The sequence below is a fragment of the Delphinus delphis genome, chromosome 1, assembly GCF_949987515.2.
Source record: "Delphinus delphis chromosome 1, mDelDel1.2, whole genome shotgun sequence".
NCBI classification, from domain to species: Eukaryota; Metazoa; Chordata; class Mammalia; order Artiodactyla; family Delphinidae; genus Delphinus; species Delphinus delphis.
Window position 1 is genome coordinate 75679625 of NC_082683.1, and position 19882 is coordinate 75699506.

General features: G+C 34.4%; 1 long non-coding RNA gene across 1 annotated transcript in view; it reads right to left on the reverse strand.

Moving 5' to 3' along the window:
- Nucleotides 1–3299: 3299 nt before the first annotated feature.
- Nucleotides 3300–19882, reverse strand: part of LOC132433731 (uncharacterized) — a 44267-nt gene continuing 27684 nt past the window's right edge. The window contains exons 2-3 of the long non-coding RNA XR_009521204.1: nt 9348–9446; nt 3300–3547 (exon numbers count right to left, since the gene is read on the reverse strand). This is a non-coding gene — a long non-coding RNA (uncharacterized lncRNA). The remainder of the gene's footprint in view (nt 3548–9347; nt 9447–19882) is intronic.

Sequence of the window (19882 nt, forward strand, 5' to 3'; positions counted from 1 at the left end):
TAACATTGACATGACAAGTGTAAAATAGATAGCTAATGGGAAGCAGCTGCATAGCACAGGGAGATCAGCTCGTTGCTTTGCGACCTAGAGGGGTGGGATAAAGAGGGTGGGAGGGAGACGCAAGAGGGAGGGGATATGGGGATATACGTATGCATATAGGTGATTCACTTTGTTATGCAGCAGAAACTAACACAACATTGTAAAGCTATTATACTCCAATAAAGATGTTAAAAAAAAAACAAAGTGGTCTATCAAAGCTTTGACCCTAGGCATGAAATGACCATTAGACAACAAGAATAATTTTTTTTGTATGAATTGTGGAACATCACTAAAGTCCCATTTATATTCTGAGACCATTATTATTAGGTCCTAAGAATATCACCAAGATGCTCCATCAAGGCAGGGATCTTTTTTTGACTGCTGTATCCTCAGCATCTAGAATAGTACTTGACACATACTAGATATTCAATAAATATTCATGAAAACAAACTAATGAAAATTTTCATACCATCAAAGAAATTCAAATTTGACCAATTACATCAAAAAATATCCACAAGATATCATGTGCACATGGTATTGTAAGGATCTGATATAATGAAAACTAACCACTTAATAATAGTGATCTGAAACAACACATAGCATTTCAGGAAATTAACTGTATCATGTCAATAGAATTTATAAACTACCTAAGAAAATGTAAATTAAGCTATGAATATAGCAATAGTGTGATTTTTTCTGAGGGAGAAAGAGACAGAGAGAGTAACAGTTATACTAGAGGAAAATCCTTTGTTTACAGGCAGGAATATTTCAAAAACTCTTTGAATGTCTGAAAGGAGGTTATATGATACATCTGGAAAAGTTGGAAAAAATTATAAGACATTAGCAAACCAAATCCAGAAGAATATATAAAAAATAATAACCAAGTTGAATTTATGACCAAGTTGAATTTACCCTAGGAATCCAAAGATGGTTTAATATTAGAAAATCAATGTAATTTACCACATTAATGGATTAAAAAGGGAAACTATATTGTCATTTCAATACACATATAAAATTATATTATAATTCAACCACCATTATTCATTAAAAATGAAACCTTTGAAAACTTTATTAACCTGATATTATGAACTTTAATGTCCAATCTTAACCTTTAAAAAAATTTTAAAAGAGGGCATTAAATCTTCAAGTAGGATGAGAAATTAGACACAAAAGAGGAAGAATTCTAAATTCTGAGGAAAACAAATCACTTAAGAGTCTATAAATCATAAAAAATTACTGTTGATTATGAAAGTCTCAAAGGGTCAAGGAATAATTTAATCTATGTACTTGGCCACTGTACTGAGAAATGATTTACAAAGCTTTAACAGTCACTGAGGAAAGTAAGATTCCTATGCAGTTAAAAGAAAAAATAGAAGATACAATAGTTGGGAAGACAGATACAAAACTGTAATTACTTTCAGGTGACATATAAAATCCAACAGAATTAACAAATAATTAAAACTAGTAAGAGAGCTCTGTAAAGTTACCAGACACAAGATCAATTTATAAAAATCAATAGCACCAGTCTGACACATAAAGAGCTAGATGTCATCACTACCATCCTCCCAAGAAAAAAAGCTGAATAACTGAAAATCAACAATTCTTCTTAGATCCATCAAAGAATTAAGGCCACATCACTATCTGCTGCCCCATTAATATAGAGAATCACAGCTTACCAAGAACAGAAGCCCAGGAGCTAAACATTGCCACTGAAGCCAGTACCAACAGAACACAAACTATAAATGATGAACTGCAAGAGGCTCAGTGCAGCTAAACTTAAGAGTTAAAAACTCCAGGGGGCCTTAGAGGAACCTCCACACTTTCCTGAGCTTTTGCTCCAGGAGCCCCACCAGGTTCTCAGAAGTGAGAACTGGTGAAAAATTCTTTCAGATTTTTAGCAGGGGGAGAAGGAAAAGTAATCATTTTGAAATATGCCCAGAGCATTCTGTTCTCCTTAACAAAAGGCTGTCCTCAAGGGAAACAATATTACCTAACCATACAGCTTGGGTTTTACAAGAGCCCAGTCAACTTTGAGGAAGAGAAATACTCAACTCCAATCTCCCCTAGACTTCCATGTGGGGAGAGGAAAATACCCAAATCCAACCCTCACTAGCCTTCCACATGGAGGAAGAGAAATACCCAACTCCAGAGCAATTTAGTTTTTCCTGTCTTATCAAAGGAAAAAAAATCTATAAAATGTGTGAAGGTCACAGCTCAGGGGACAAGCACACTAAAAAAATGAGACCTAATTATAGGACTATAAGATGCTTCCCCTTCCCTCACACCTCATCATCACATGAATAAGGCTGCAGTATAATAACAGGGGATAACAGATAGAAGAACTGGAAGCCTCAGAACCAATTTAAGAAGGAGTCTCTAGGGAAGCCCAAAACATCCAAGGAGACAAAAATAGACACTAGAGGAAATTTTTGTCTCTGACACCTAAAGCTACAGCAGTAAGCATACCCTAACTAATAGCCAGATAGTGTAAAACCTCAGATGAAAGGCCTATTTACCTCAGTTCCTTTCACCCAATACACAATGTGTGGCTTTCAACCAAAAATTACAAGGCATGATAAAGGCAAAAAAATAGTCTGAAAAGACCAAAAGCATCAGTACCAGACTCAGATAGAGCAGAAGTTTTGGAATCATCAGATCAAGAATTTAAAATAACTGGAAAAGGGGAGAAGGATAAATTAGGAGATTGGGATTGACATATATAAACTACTATATATATAATGGATAACTAATAAGGATCTACTGTGTAGCACAGGGAACTCTACTCAGTACTCTGTAATGACCTATATAGGAAAAGAATCAAAAAAAGAGTGGAGATATGTATATATATATATATATATATATACAACTGATTTACTTCACTGTACACCTGAAACTAACACAACATTGTAAATCAACTATAATCCAATAAAAATTTAAAAAAAGAATTAAAAATAACTATGATAAATATCCTAGGGCTCTAATATAAAAAATCGACAACATGTAAAAACAGGTAAGTAATATAAGCAGAGACATGTAAGCCTTAATAAAGAATCAAAATTAAATGCTAAAAATCAGAAACACTGTAAAAGAAATGAAGAATGCCTTTGATGGACTCATCAGTAGACTGGACATGGCCAATAAAAGAAGTAGTAAGCTTGAAGATATGTCAATATCTGAAAAGCAAAGAGAAAAAAGAAGAGAAAAAATGGAATAGAATATCCAAGAACTATGTGACAATTACAAAAATTCAATGGGAGTAGCAGGAGAAGGAGAAAGAGAAAGGAAAAGAAATTATGAATAATGGCTGAGAATTTTCCAAAATTAATGACAAATATCAACCACATATTAAGGAAACTCAGAGAACAAGTATAATAAAATTCAAAAAAATCTATACCTAGGCATATCATATTCAAATTGCAGAAAATAAAGACAAAAAATCTTGAAAGAAGCTGGAAATAAAAAACGCCTTACCTACAAAGGAACAGGGTAAGAATTCTCTTCAGAAACCCTGCAAGCAAGAAGAGAGTAGAGTGATACATTTAAAGTGCTGAAAGAGAAACCACCAACCTAGAATTCTCTATCCAGCCAAATTATTCCTCAAAAGCAAAGGAGATTATTTTTGTATATGGTATTAGAGAATGTTCTAATTTTATTCTTTTACAAGTAGCTGTCCAAAAATAAACTCAAAATGGATTAAAGACCTAAATGTAAGACTGGATACTATAAAACTTCTAGAGGAAAACATATGCAGAACACTCTTAGACACAAACTGAAGCAATGTTTTTTTGGATCCGTCTCCTAAAGCAAAGGAAACAAAAGCAAAAATAGTCAAATGGGACCTAATTAAATTCAAAAGCTTTTGCACAGCAAAGGAAACCATCGACAAACAAAAAAACAACCTACTGAATGGGAGAAGATATTTGCAAATGATATGACTGATAAGGGGTTAACATGCAACATATATAAACAGCTCATACAACTCAACATCAAAAAAACAAACTCAATTAAAAAATGGCCAGAAGAACTGAAGAGACATTTTTCCAAAGAAAAAATGCAGATGGCCAACAGGCACATGGAAAGATGCTCAACATCGCTAATCATCAGGGAAATACAAATCAAAATGACAATGAAATATCACCCCACACACATCAGAATGGCTATGATCAAAAAGAACACAAATAACAAATGTTGACAAGGATGTGGAGAAAAGGGAACCCTCATACACTGTTGTGGGAATGTAAATTGGTGCAGGCACTGTGGAAAACAGTAAGGAGGTTTCTCAAAAAACTAAAAATAGAACTACCATATGACACAGCAATTCCACTCCTGGATATATATCCAAAAAAACCAACAACACTAATTCAAAAAGATACATGCACCTCAATGTTCATAGCATTGTTATTTACAATTGCCAACGTATAGAAGCAACCTAAGTGTCCATCAACAGATGATGGATAAAGAAGATGTGGTAGATACACCTACAAAGGAATACTACTCAGCCATAAAAAAGAATGAAATTTTGCCATTTGCAGCAACATGGATGGACTTGTAGGACATTATGCTATGTGCAATAAGTCAGACAGAGAAAGACAAATACTGTATGATATCACTTATATATGGAATCTTAAAAATACAACAAACTAGTGAATAAAACACAAAAGAAGCAAACTCACAGATATAGAGAACAAACTAGTGGTTACTAGAGGGGAGAGGGAAAGGGTATGAGGCAATATAGTGGTAGAGGGTTAAAGAAAGTTTATTATGGGATTATATGAAATCGTGTATGTGACACTTTTGAAAATTGTAACGCACCACAGAATTTAAAGAATCTTTCATTCAAAAAAAAAAAGTGAAGGAGAAATACTTTCTTAAACAAAGATTGGAGGAATTTGTCTCCAATAGACCTGTCTTATAAGAAATGTTAAATGAAATTTTGTGGTAGCCATCCTTTAAGACTGGCCCCCAGTGATTCTTGCCTCCTGATATACATGGCATTGTTTGGTTCCCTCTCTTAACTCCACAAGTTTTCAGATCAAAAGAAACTGTACTCAAAGAACTGTACTTAAGGAAATATACCCAAGAAGCCTCATCACCTCTGGACCTTATTTAGATGAGATTCTGGACTTCAAGCTGATTCTGTAGTGGGGTGAGATTTAGGGGAGTCTTGTGAGAAGGATGAGTCTATTTTGCATGTGAGAGCGACATTAATTATTGGCAGCCAGAGGGTGAACTGAGGTACTCAGCCTCCAAGATGGCCCCCAGTGATTCTTGCTTCCTGGTGTAGTCACCTCTCATACTGAGGAGAGCTGTCTTGTGCAATCAACAGGATATTGCAGGAATGTTGGAGTGTGACTTTTGAGACTAGGTCATAAATAACGTTGCAGCTTCTACCTTGCTATCTCCTGGATCACTTGCTCTAGCATACATCGGCCTCCATGTTGTAAGGATATTCAAGAAGCTCTGTCACAAGATTCATGTGACAAGGAACTGATCTGCCAACTGTCAACATCAACTTGTCAGCCATGTGAGTGAACCTACCTGGAGAGGAATCCCCCAGACCAAGTCAAGCCTTTAGATGACTGTGGCCCCAGTTGACATCTTGGTTACAATCTCATGAGAGACCTCAAGACAGAAACCATTCAATTAAGATATTTTTGAATTCCTGATCCACAGAGCTGAGTGATAATATTTATTTTTTAGCCACTAAGTTATGGAGTAATTAGTTATACAGCAATAGATAACTAATTCAGATTTCAATAAAAATTCTAGAAGATTTAACAATCACATCATTGAAATTACATGAAATAAAGGTTCATGAAAAACTAATCTAATTTTGAAAAAGATAAGTAAAATGGAAGAACTTCTTTCCCAGATATTAATACAATCTACAAAGCTATAGTAATAAATGTACTATGCAATTACACAGAAACAAATACACAATGTAACAGAATAGAAAGTTCAGAAACAGAAATTGATGTCTGATAAAGGCAGCACCATAAATCAATAGAAAAAAATAGATTACTTTCCAGATAGTGTTAGGAAAACTAGCTCAATATATCCAGAAGAATAAAGTAGTATTCCTTGATTTATGCCATACACACAGGGGAATGCCATCTGGAATAAAGTCTCAAGTGTAAAAGGCAAATTTTAAAAGCTAACAGAAGAAAATAAAAGGAAATATCTGAGTGATTTTAGGGTTGAAAGGACTTCTCAAGCAAGACCTAAAAACACAAAACATTTTTAAAAAATGGATTTATATACATCAAAATTGAGAACTTCTGCTCACAAGGACGTCATAGGCAAAACTGACAGTTGACAGACCAAAGGAAATATTTTTAGTGTTTAAAACCTGCTAAGGAATTAATATACGGCATGTATAAGAAACAGTTGCAAACGAATAAGAAAAAGACAGGAAACCTCAATAGAAAAACAGGCAAAGGACGTAAGTAGGTGAATCATTTAAAAGGAAGCCCAGGGACTTCCATGGCAATCCAGTGGTTAAGACTTCGCTTTCCAAAGCAGGGAGTGCAGGTTCAGCCTCTGGTTGGGGAGCTAAGATCCCACATGCCTCATGGCCAAAAAACCAAAACATAAAATAGAAGCAATATAGTAACAAATTCAATAAAGACTTTAAAAAATGGTCTACATCAAAAATAAATAAATAAAACTTAAAAAAAATAAAAATAAAAGGAAGCTCAGTGGCAAGTAAGTATAGAAATCAGAGAAACACACTAGAATCAGAGAAATGCCAATTTCAGCATTGATATATACTTTAACATTAATCAAATTAATAAAAATTAAAAATCAGGGACTTCCTGGTGGTGCAGTGGTTAAGAACCCGCCTGCCAATGCAGGGGACATGTGTTTGATCCCTGGTCTGGGAAGATACCACATGCCGCGGAGCAACTAAGCCCGTGCGCCACAACTACTGAGCCTATGCTCTAGAGCCTGCAAGCCACAACTACTGAGCCCACGTGCCACAACTACTGAAGCCCGTGCGCCTAGAACCTGTGCTCTGCAACAAGAGAAGCTACCACAATGAGAAGCACGCACACTACAACGAAGAGTAGACCCCGCTCACTGCAACTAGAGAAAGCCTGAGCACAGCAACGAAGACCCAACGCAGACCCAAAAAAAAAAAAAAATCAGATAACAGCAATTGTAGGTAAGAAAGTAGAGAAATAAGATTTCTCCTACTCTACTGGCAGGAGTGTAACTGAGGCAGTATTATGGAAAATAATCTGGTGGAATTTAATAAAATCAATGTACAAATTATCTCATGTTCCAACAATCACATACCTGGGTATAAGCATCAAAGAAACCAGGGCACAAATCAAAAAGCAACTTACGTGAAGATATTTATCACAGTGTTATTTTATAGTTGCAGAAAGTTGAAAGTTACTTTAGGTGCCCATCTCTGGGGGAATAGATAAGTAAATGCAAAGTGTACATAATCTGAAATATTACACTATATATTACTAATATACTATACTATACTTAAAAACAATACAGCAGATGCATAGATAGCAACAAAATAGAGTTAAACATACAGTGTTGAGTGAAAAAAAGTTGAAACAAAGCAATAGCTATAAACCAATAACATTTGTATAAATTAATGCATAGACACACACAAAAAAATAACACTTTATTGTATCAGGATATATAACAAACACATTAAAGTAAAAGTGTGGGTAGAAGAAATGGAACAGAGTTGTGGATAATGAAAATAAAAATAAGTAAAATGATACAGCAGAGGAGATATGGTCAAATGATGACAGAGTATCATCAACTGAGGAAAATTATTAATTAAATTATATATCTGAGTTCCAAATGAAATGAACTAATAATAATAAAAAACTGGAATAATAAAAAAGCAAAACTGATAATAATGACAAAAAATAAAAACAGTGCAATTTACCATATTAACAGATTAAAGGAGAAAAACATAAGTATCTCAATAAATGCAGAAAAGGCATTTGATACATTCAACTACTTATTCATGATTTTTAAGAAACAAAAATCTGGAAAACTGGGATTTAAAAGAAACTTTAGCAAGTATCTAGACAATTCTATATCAAGCATCATAATTTATAGGAAACATTAGAAGCATGCAGATTAAAGTCAGGAATGCACCAAGATACCTGCTAGCATTGCTCCTAGTCAGTATTATACTGGAGGCCCTAACCAACGCAAAAAGGCATGATAATGAATAAGTATGAGTATTTTAAAGTGACAAAATTGTCATTATTTGAAAATCATAATCATTTTCATAGAAAATCCTGAGAGATGCAACCAAAACTCTAGGAATATAAGAATTCAATGTATGAAATTTAATTATATTACTATTTATAAGCAAATAAATTCATAATAGTAATTAAAGAGCTGAAAAAAATGAAGAAATACATCATATTCATGTATTAAAATACTCAATTCTTTGAATTTTAATTACATATAAATTTAAGATAGTAAAAAAAAAACAATTTAAAGACACTAAAGGTTTATGACAAATAAGAAGCAGATATTTTTAGATTCAGTAAAAAAAAGAGGGGGGGAAAAAAGAAAAAAATGTCAGCAATTCAACAACAACAACAAAATGGGCAAAGGACACGAATTGTCAATGCACAGGGAAGGAAAATTAAAAGGCCAATCACTTTAGGAAAAGAGTCTCAATCTTGAAGTCAGCCAAAGAAATGCACATTTGAAAAAAAAAAAGCCCAGAAGATACTATTTCCACCCAATAATATCTATCAAGCTTTCGTTAAAATGGGAGGAAACAGGGACTTTCTGCTGAAGGCAACTGGTGGTAGTTAGTAAAATAAAAAATATGCAGACACTTATATGTAGACCTCTTAAAGAAACTCTTAATATTTGTGTTCTAGGATACATGAAGATGTTCACTACAGCATGATTTTTAACAGTGAAAACTGGAAACACTCTAACTATCCCCCAGTAGCAGACTGGACAAACAAAATGTGGTGTATTCGTAAGATGGGTCTATACAACAGCCAAAAGAAATAGATCATGTCTACCTACCTCTAATCAATATTAAACAGATTTCATATATATAACATTGAGTAAGGAAAACTACAGAATTATAGGCACAGTATAATACCATGTACATAAATTAAAACCACACAAAACATACTATATTTGTTTATAAACATAGATAAGTAAAGTACTTTTATAATTGTTAGTTTTTGTGCTCACATATCCTGATCTGGCTCTGGATGTACACAGGGGCATATCGTAAAGTAAAAATGGGGAAACAGTCTACAATATGACTCCAACCAAGATTAGTGTATACTTACATTGGTAGGCAATGGAGGCTGAAGATGCTTGAGCAAGCTGTCACATGGTTTGAGCTGTAATTTGGGGAGTATCCATCTTTCCAACTTGTGTAAAGGAAACTGAAATGGAGAGATGATTTGGGAGGCTATTAAAGGAATCTAAGCAAGAAGTAATGTACTATATTAGTAAATGGTAAGTAGTGATAAACCTGGAAAGAAGATAGTGAATCTCATTTCTACCTCCTTCATCATCATACCCAAACACCAAAGGTACTTGAAAAATGTGAACTGAGTACAAAATATATGATCTTAATCCTTAGCTCCTCAATAAAAATATTATCAATAATTTTGCAAGTTAAATAATTTTTGTATGTAACTGTGCATAGATGAATTTTAAGTCATTTGGGTATGAACTTGGCATTGGTATTTTGCATATTCATCTACCATCACAAAAATATGAGGGTTTGTTTACCCATAGTATCCACAAAATTAATATCTATTTTTCTCAGATTGAGACATTTATTAAAAAAATAATAAAAACTATGACTTATTACATGCCAGTCACTGTGGTAGGCACTTTCCATATACTTTCCTATCTAACCTTTACTTCAGCACTGTAAAGCAGGCATTACATTATAACCCCTCTTAACTGACAAGGCAACTGAGGCTCAAAGATAGGAAATAACCTGCCCAACATCAGAGTAAAGCTAGTAAATGGTGATACTGAGATGCAAACCAAAGTCTGTGTAATTCCAAATCTGTGCTCTTTCCACTACCATTCTAATGTCTTCCACTAAACAACATCATTTATTTAGCTGTAATATAAACAAAATCCTCAGTTCCAAGTAGCAATGAATGTTGACAAGTCACCCATTATTAAAACATATTTGGGACTTCCCTGGTGGTCCAGTGGGTAAGACTCCAGGGGGCCCCAATGCAGGGGGTCCAGGTTCGATCCCTGGTCGGGGAACTAGAGCCCACATGCATGTCGCAACTAAGAAGTCCACATGCTGCAACTAAAAGATCCCACGTGCCGCAACTAAGACCCAGTGCGGCCAAAATAAATAATAAAATAAATAAAATTAAATAACAACCTCTTGACCAAAGAGGTATTTTTAAATTTTTTATTTTTTATAAATGTTTATTTTTAATAAATAAGTAATTATGATACGTTATGCTATCTCTTTTGGAGTTTTTAAGAACAGCTACTTAACCTCTTTAAACTCCAGTTTTTGAATGGTGTTAGTAATACTATTTATCTCACAGGATTTTTTAATCATTTGAGATAGTTTTAGTTACTGTCTTAATTTAGAAATCAATTGAGATTAAATGAGATAAAACATTTAAGCATTTAGCAAAGTGTCTGGCATGTAGTTGAAGCCAAATAAATATTAGCAGCTTTTATTACCTTATTATTATATTTCATAAATATTTTACTATTAATAGAGTTTTACAACACAAGAGAATTATATTCTCAGTACTCAATATACAATCATGGAGCATCCACCATCTCAAATTCAAAGGTATTTACGAAAACATTGTATTTTCATTTAATTAAAAATATAGGAATCATCTAACAGCTCAACGGAACACTGGAATCATGCACAATACTTGAAGTTCATAGCAATTAATTTTTTCAGTTAGGCTGACATCTAGTGGACATCTGTAGCCATCCGAAAGATTTAAAATACCTACTTTAAAAAAAAAAACCCTAGCAACATTCCATTAAATAAAAGACCAATATCTAATGTAAATGTTTAAAATGAAAAAGGAAAATCAAGTTGAGTATTGTTTGCCAGGCACTGAACTAAATGCTTCCCCAAACATCTCACTCACTCATTTGTTCAAAGTGTTTGGTATCTGTTGTATGCTAGACAATTATTATACAGAATTTTTAAAAAGTAGATATGATCCCTTTCCTTTTAGAGTTCACAGACTAATAGGGATGAGTTATCAAACAATTATATAAATTAATAAAATTATAAATTGTGTTTAGAGCTATGAAGGACATTAGAAGAGAATCCTTAACCCTCTGAGGAAGTGATTTGTGAACCAACTTCTTATTCTTTAAAAATATGGGAATCGGGCTTCCCTGGTGGCGCAGTGGTTGAGAATCCACCTGCCCGTGCAGGGGACACGGGTTCGTGCCCCGGTCCGGGAAGATCCCACATGCCGCGGAGCGGCTGGGCCCGTGAGCCATGGCCGCTGAGCCTGCATGTCCGGAGCCTGTGCTCCGCAACGAGAGAAGCCACAACAGTGAGAGGTCCGCGTACCGCAAAAAAAAAAAAAAAAATATATATATATATATATATATATATATATGAATCATCTAACAGCTCAACTGAACACTGGAGTTATGCACAATACTTGAGGTTCATAACAATTAATTTTTTAGGTTAGGCTGACATCTTCTTATTCTTTAGAAGTTGGTTCACATATCCCCATCACAAATTTAAGACAGAGGGACAGCATGAGTGCAGGTCCTAAGGTGGGAAAAGGTTTGGTGCCAAAAGAATTGAAAGAAGGTCAGTGTAGCTAAAGTTGTAAGGGAGACAACAGTACCAGATTAGATTAGACAGGTGTATATGGGGGCCAGATCAAGCAGGGCCTTGTGAAAGAACAGGCCATGTAACGAATTCAGGATTTATCATTTTATCATAGGTATCATAGAAGCAATTTGAAGTATTTAAACAGGGAAAGATATGTGATAAGATATATGGTTTTAAAAGAACATTCTGACTCCCTGGGGAAGTGAAATGGAAGGAGATGAATGTGAATGTAGGGAAAGCAATTAGGGCCAATTAGGAGAGTATTTAAATAGCCCAAACAATACATGGTTTGGGCTCAGACTATAGTGGTTGCTGTCAAGATGTATTGTGAAAGCAGATTCAGATCTTGGTGATGAATTGGATATTGGGAAGGAACCAGGCATGAGGGACAAGAAAGCATTGAAAATATTCCCAGATTTCCATCTTGAAAAACTGAGCTGGTTGAGGTATTAAGGTGAGAAAGAGTAGAGAAAGAACAAATTTGCAAGTACAACTAAGTTTTTATTATCAAAGAACAACTCAGAGACATTTAGTTATTTACCTACAAACAAAATTTTTAACATACAGGGAGACAGTCATTAGACTGCTATCCAGGAACAAGGGCAAAAACTGTACTTATGAGGAAAAAACTGCAGTCTCAGAAGACTGAGTTGTGTTTGCACATCTTTAGTGGTAAACTAATTAGCTGACAGCAAAGAGGTCCATCTAGGCAGTCTGTCCTTGTGAAGGTTGTCCAGGGATAACAAAAAAAAACAATTTAAATTGTATTGGATTTTCCCCAAACCCTGAGAGTTTGCTGTGTAGCATATGTGGCAGGCTGTCCAAGGGTAATGTCTATCAAGACCCTTCCATTAGCATCTGTACCTTAGCTGAGCCAGGCCTGCATCATTTCTCTAATGAGTATTTCTCAACTCCCTGGTTTTGCTCAAAACAAACTCCAAAAGACAAAAATTTCACCATGAGTGTTTCAGTTCCTTTTTCTGACTTATTATTATCAATTAGATGTCAACTCAAGATAATAGATGTGAAATAACATTTTAGGTCTCTAGATTCAATTCTATTGATCTGGCTGACTAGATAAACAAGGAAAAATCATGCAAGATCTGTAGGACAGGTTATAGATTTTGTTCTTTATTCTAAGAATATTGAGAAACCACTAAAGGTTTGCAATCAAGTGAGTAACTTGATTAGAATCTGAATTTTATGATATTTATGAGACAATTGGAAAGTTGCCACTGACCCAGTATTTGCCAATATTAAGGAATTATTATTACTTTTGTTTTGGGTATGATAATGGTATTGTGGTTATGTTTAACCAAAAAAAAAAAAAAAAGAGTTCTTATCTTTTAAAGAATTACATGCTGAAATACTAGTGGATGAAATGAAAATAAAATTGAAAGTCATCTGTGTATATATAGACATATATGAGTGGAAGCAATATCTGTGGTATAAAGTGAGAAGAATAGAGGAATAAGGATGATGCCTTGAGGAACTTCATCTATTAAAGATGAAGAGATGAGGATGAGCAAAGAAACCAAAGAGTATCTACTTGAGAAGTAGAAGGAAAATCAGAGGGGTGTTATGTCATAGAAGCCAAAGGAAGAGAGGTTGCAAGAAGGAAATAATACACATAAAGTGCTTAAAACAGTGTCTGGCATATGGTAAATGCTCAGTAAATACTGCATGATGATGATGGATAAGAAGGAAATAGTGCGGAATAAGTAATGGTAAGAGGTCAAGACAGAGAAATCACTGGTGACCTTAAGGAGAATAATTTTTGTGGAATGGCGGTCGGGGGAGGAGTTACATTAGAGTGGTTTCAGAGGTAAATGGGAGGTATAGACATTGAGACACTAATTAGAGATAATTCTTTTAAGATGTTTGACATGGGAAGGAGATAAAAAAGGCAGTGGTTGGAATAGGACTGTGAGAGTGGAAAGAGGCAGTATTTGGTTTCGCAGCAATCGGGGAAGAGGAGTTTAAAAAAAGGAGAGACCTAAGCATGTTTAAATATTGGAAAGGAACTTGTAGAAAGGGAGAAAATGAAAATATAGGAAAGAAAGGGGTAAATATATGGACCCTAAAAAGGTGGGAGAGGTAGGATCCAGAACACACAGGGAAAGGACTGATATTTGATGGGCAGAGGGACATCTCTTTTACTATAACAGGAGGGGAGAAATGATAGGAACACATGTAGGCAGACTGGAATGGATGTTTTCATTCTCCCTTCTCTAGGAAAACAATTCTCTGGAACATATTCAGTGGGCTTTAAGTATCCAAATCTGTGGAATTTCCTGTTCTCATTTTCTCATGCAATATTTGATATTGTAGATCATTCCTTTTCTTACTCCCTACTCCCTTTTTAAATATATTTCAAGTAGACCAAAAAATGCCTTAAAAAAATAGAATGAATGCCTGTATAACTAGCTTAAAAAATCCAAATGAAGCTCTAATTCCATTCTCTTCTCTCCTCTCACAGATAAACACTATTTTGAATTAGGTGTTTTTTCATTCCCATGCTTGTTTTTATTATTATTTTTTTCCCTTATTTTATTTTTCATTTATTTTTTATATCTTTTTTTTTTTTTTTTTTTTTTTGCGGTACGCAGGCCTCTCACTGTTGTGGCCTCTCCCGTTGTGGAGCGCAGGCTCAGTGGCCATGGCTCACGGGCCCAGCCGCTCCGCGGCATGTGGGATCTTCCCGGACTGGGGCACGAACCCGTGTCCCCTGCATCGGCAGGCGGACTCTCAACCACTGCACCACCAGGGAAGCCCTATATCATCTTTATTGGAGTATAATTGCTTTACAATGTTGTGTTAGTTTCTGCTGTATAACAAAGTGAATCAGCTATACGTATATATATATCCCCATATATGCTTGTTTTTATAATTTTACCATTTACATGTACTGTATATGATACATATGTAAGACATATGAATATATCTTTAAACAATGTACAGAATTAATGTGGATATTTTAGTCTTTCAATGACAATCTGTGAGAGGTAAATTTTCTCAATCTTTGTCTGAAAAGTGTCATTATTTGGAACTATTAAGTGATACTTTAGTTGTGTATTAAATTCTAAGTTTATTGGTTTTTCCTCAGCTCCTTGAAGATACTGTTTAATTAACTTCTGGCTTCCACTGTTCTTGAGAAATCTGTTGCTACTCTATTGCTAATCCAATAGTTATTTCTTTGCAAGTAACCTATCTTTTATATCTGATTCCTTTCTAGATTTTATCTTTTTTTGCAGTATTCCAATTTGCTACAATGTGCCTAGGGTATACTTCTTTTTATTTTGCTTGAGACTTCTGATTATTGACCTTGAGACATTATTTCATCAATTCTTTCAAAGTTTTGAAATTATCAACCATGATCTCATCAAACTTGTCTGTCTCCTTCTTTCTTATCTTACTTTCTGGAAATCTTATTGGATAATATACTGAACTTTCTCACCCTATCATTTTTCTTAATTCATACTTTTCATTCCTTATTTCTTCATGCTGCCTTTCTGTATAATTTCCTCAGAACTATCTTCATTTACTAATATCTCTTCATCTGCATCTAATAAGCTATTAATCAGTCCATAAGATTTTTATTTTAATGACTGTATTTTAAATTTCCAAATGTTCTACTATTTTTTAAAATCTGTCTTTTCTTATTTTCACAGTGTCTTACTCTTTTCTTCAAGCTTTAACCTTCCTTTCCTTCTCACTGTATATCTCCTGATGGAAATCTTATCTATCACATCTACGCAAATACTCAAACAATTGTACCTTTAACCTGGTGTTCTTTCCCAAGCTTTAGTTACATATTTCCAACTGCCTTCTAAACATTATTAGATGTCTCCTGTCTCATGCTCTAGGGTTTACCTGACTACTCTATGTGTAGTAGAGTAATAATGTGTCCTTTCTGTGACTTTCTATAACACTTATCTGTTCTGTTCAATTAATACTTGGCATCACACAACCTCACAGTGTAGGTTTTCTTTGCACGTGAACAAAACTAGATTATATGCCCTCGGAGCACAAGGATCACATTTTGTGCTTCTGAGTAAGACTTGTGGATATCCTTAACTCCAGCACAATCACTAGAATGCATTCAAAACTAGACTTTCTTAGATTTGACTTTCCATAAAATCTTATGTGGGTCTGTCCTTTGATAGAAGGGGCAATCTTATATTGGTTGGTGTACTGTATTGAATTTACCAAAGGGATTGCTCATAATAGGTGTCTGTTAGGGATTGCTCATAATAGGTGTCTGTTAGTTGATCTGACTGGTAAGCAACAGGTAAGTGGGTCTTTTTGAAATTTTCCTTGGGAACTTAAGAGTTTAAACTTACACCACTGCATTTGATGATATTGTCTCCTTATTCCCATACTTCAAAGCATCAGTGAATAACTGATATGTACCTTTCAGTATAGGAAGTTTATTGCTAGTAAGAGTCATATTAACCTAAATTACAACAATGTGGGTCAACCTGTTATTTTACTCTTTCTTTTAGATTTCATCTCAAGTCACAAAGTAGTATCATTAACTAAAGTATAAAACAAAAGTATAATCAAGCAGAATGAGTGGAATGAGTATTCAGTTCTTCCAGTGAAAACTTGGGCATAAAGACCAAGATATTTCTAGAAATACTTTGAAAGAGAATAACATTGCTGTTAACCTAGCACTTTTACTCAGGAACAAAGAAGGTGGCAAATTAAATTATTCCAAGATCCTAAGCATAACAGGAGAGAAATTATGTCATTTTGAGGTGAGGGAAAGTTTTGATTTTTTTGGCCAATATCTATGGCAAGTCATGTGGATTGTGTCAGAAGCTGCTTTGTTTTTTTTACTTGAAATATAATGCAGATTTAATGATCATATAAATCCTTAAATATGAATTACTAGACAAAATTAATTAGGTATTTTACTCTCACATATTAATATTAAATTTTTGAGAAGAAACTAGTTATTTTTTCTTTTTTCTCCTCCCTATCTTTTTTTTTTTTGCGGTACGCGGGCCTCTCACTGTTGTGGCCTCTCCCATCGTGGAGCACAGGCTCCGGACGCACAGGCTCAGCGGCCATGGCTCATGGGCCTAGCCGCTCCGCAGCATGTGGGATATTCCTGGACTGGGGCACGAACCCATGTCCCCTGCATCGGCAGGCGGACTCTCAACCTCTGCGCCACCAGGGAAGCCCCCTCTCTATCTTTTATACAACATATACATTCCTATTGTAAAACACTAAAGCAGTTTTTAAGTATATACAGTTAAATGTTAAAGTTCCTCTTTATCCACCCAGTCTCTTCCTCTTTGTCTCTTTCTCTATGTGTACCATTCTGTACCAATGTGGGTATGTAAATTTTATGCTTATGTATAAATATATATATTCTTTTATAATAAATAAATGGAATCACACTGTAGGTATAATATATGACTTGCTTTTTTTCTCTTAACAACATAATTGAGACTTTTTTTCCATTTTAGTACATATTTATCTCCATCATTCTTTTAACAAGTGTATATTATTCCAAATTATGAATGCACTATAAGTCATAAAACTATTTCCTTACTGATTAATATTTAAGTTGTTTCCAATTTTTTAGTATTAAAACAGTGTTACAAAAATATGTTTGTATACTTATCTCTGTACAAACATGTCTTTGGATAGATTCCTACAGGTAGAATTGCTGGGTCAAAGACCTTATACATTTCATATGCTGATAAATAATTATCATCCCAAATGTCTTTATCAATGTATAACTTCCTTCAACAGTATATGAGAGTACTTGTTTTCCTACATCCTCTAGTGACACTGAACATTAATCCTGACTCTCTGTTTAATTCTCTACTGAAAATTAGAAATAATAAAAGCAGTATAAGTTTGTAGGGAGACAAAGGAAAGGTAAAAAAATATGAGTTCTCATTATCTCATCTTTCATATAATAAGTTAATAGACAATGTCTAAGATTGAAACCAGTAGTCAAAGGAGGGGGGGAAAAAAAACTCATACAAAAAGATTCCAATGACTCCAAGAGGGGTCCTTTAGGATCTAATACCTCCTGCAGAAAAGAAATAATGAAGTTTAGCTATTCATTTTTCATTCTAGTTTTTTGTTTCTGTTAAATTCAAGTAAACTTAATTTAATGCCTTTTATAACTGTCCCTTTCTCTTTTTTATCTTTCCTTCTGTGTCTCTCTCACTCATTCTTCATCTGTATTTACATAGAAAGAGATTTTCACCAAATGTTTACACTGGCTATTTCTGGGTGGTGGTTCTGGGTTGCTGGTTGCTTTCTTCCTTGTCCATTGCTTTGCCATTTCAATATTTTTAATGAGCATGCATCATATTTATTAAATCAATAAAATTGTTAGAGTACTCTAAAACTAAAAAATTAAAATATGAAAGAAATGTTATATGTAAGTGTGTATACACACACAAACACACACACACACACACACACACACACACACACAAGCAAACAGACACACACAGGCTGAAAATCCAAGCGGTAAAGAAAGATACAAAATGAAAAGTGAAAGACTTCAACCCTTCCCACTCCTTGCCCCACTGTACTTTTTCCCCAAAGATAACCACTGAAAAAAAGTTTCTTAAAATTATTGCATATACAAAGTACTTATATATACTTAACAAACACATTCATTTTTTATTTACACAGACTCACACATTGTTCCACATGTTGTTTTTTTTATTATTATATCTTAGAAATCTTTCCATATCAGCACTTTCAGATACACATATTCACTGCCAGTCCTTGCTGCCACATTCACATAGTGTTAACAACACTTCATGAATAAAGAATTCTAGCAGACCAATGAGAGAATAAGGTAAGTTTATATGGAAGCTTCCAACCAATGACACTGAAAATGATGAGAGAAGAAAAGGGCAATCTATAGTTCATCTTCCTTTCAGTCCTTCCTTATTCATCATTAAGCCAAAGGTACAGAATATTGGTAGAATGTGCATATATCAAGAAATGAAATTTTAAAAACTGAATTAGATTTGTACAGCATTTCTACTACTTTGGTAAGAATGAAATAGAAATGTATGGACACACTAAGAATTACAAATTGTGTAATTTCAATGGTCTTATATTTGAGTTTTAAAACTGGCATTTACAATATGAAGATGCAAGGTAAAATTCATGCTAATAATCTAAATTTTTATTTATTTATTTTTTGCTTAGAATGACATTAAGTAGCAAATTAAAAACACTATGAAAGTTGAGAGACCACAGAAGAAAGGAAAAAGTTTTCTACTTTTGTACCTTTGACACTTTTCTCCTATTTCTTGAACAAGGAGTTCCATACTTCCATTTTGTACTCTGCCCTGCGAGTTATGTTGCCTACCCTGTTCAGTCTAAAAACTGAAAGGAAGTTGCAGTGCAGCAGAAAGAACACAGGAGACTTTCAGTTCTTGCCGCACAGAAGCATGGCAGATATTGATAGTTGCTTGTCCTATAACTCTTCTCCACTTCTTGTTTGCTAACAGTACCCCCATCTTGTTCAGCATGACAGTGTGCCTTGTTAAAAAAAAAATGGGTATTTTTCAACAGCGCACACTGCATTTATCAAACTCTATTGCTTTTAGAAGGAATCAAATGACCCACGTCTGGTCAAAGAGATGCAAATAAAAGTTTACTAGGTGGGGCTTATGAAAATGCTATTTTCTTGATTTAAAAAAAAAAAAGAGAAAGCAGACTCAGTTGCAAGTACCTTTTGATTTCACCTTTCATCTTTTTTCTGCCTTTAAGACATATGTAATGCCTAGAAGTATAGGAACCATCCTGAGATATGGGGATGAAAGCTACATGCTACAAATAGCAAAATAGAAACATAGAAAGCTGCCAACCTCTGAACTTCTTAGCAGGTGAAAAAATGAATCCCTATTTTAGTAAGTCACTGTACCCAGGTTTCTGTAACTTAAGCTGAACACAATCAATTCCTAACTAATACAGTCAGACCAGATAACATGAAAGCTCTTCCATTACAAACAC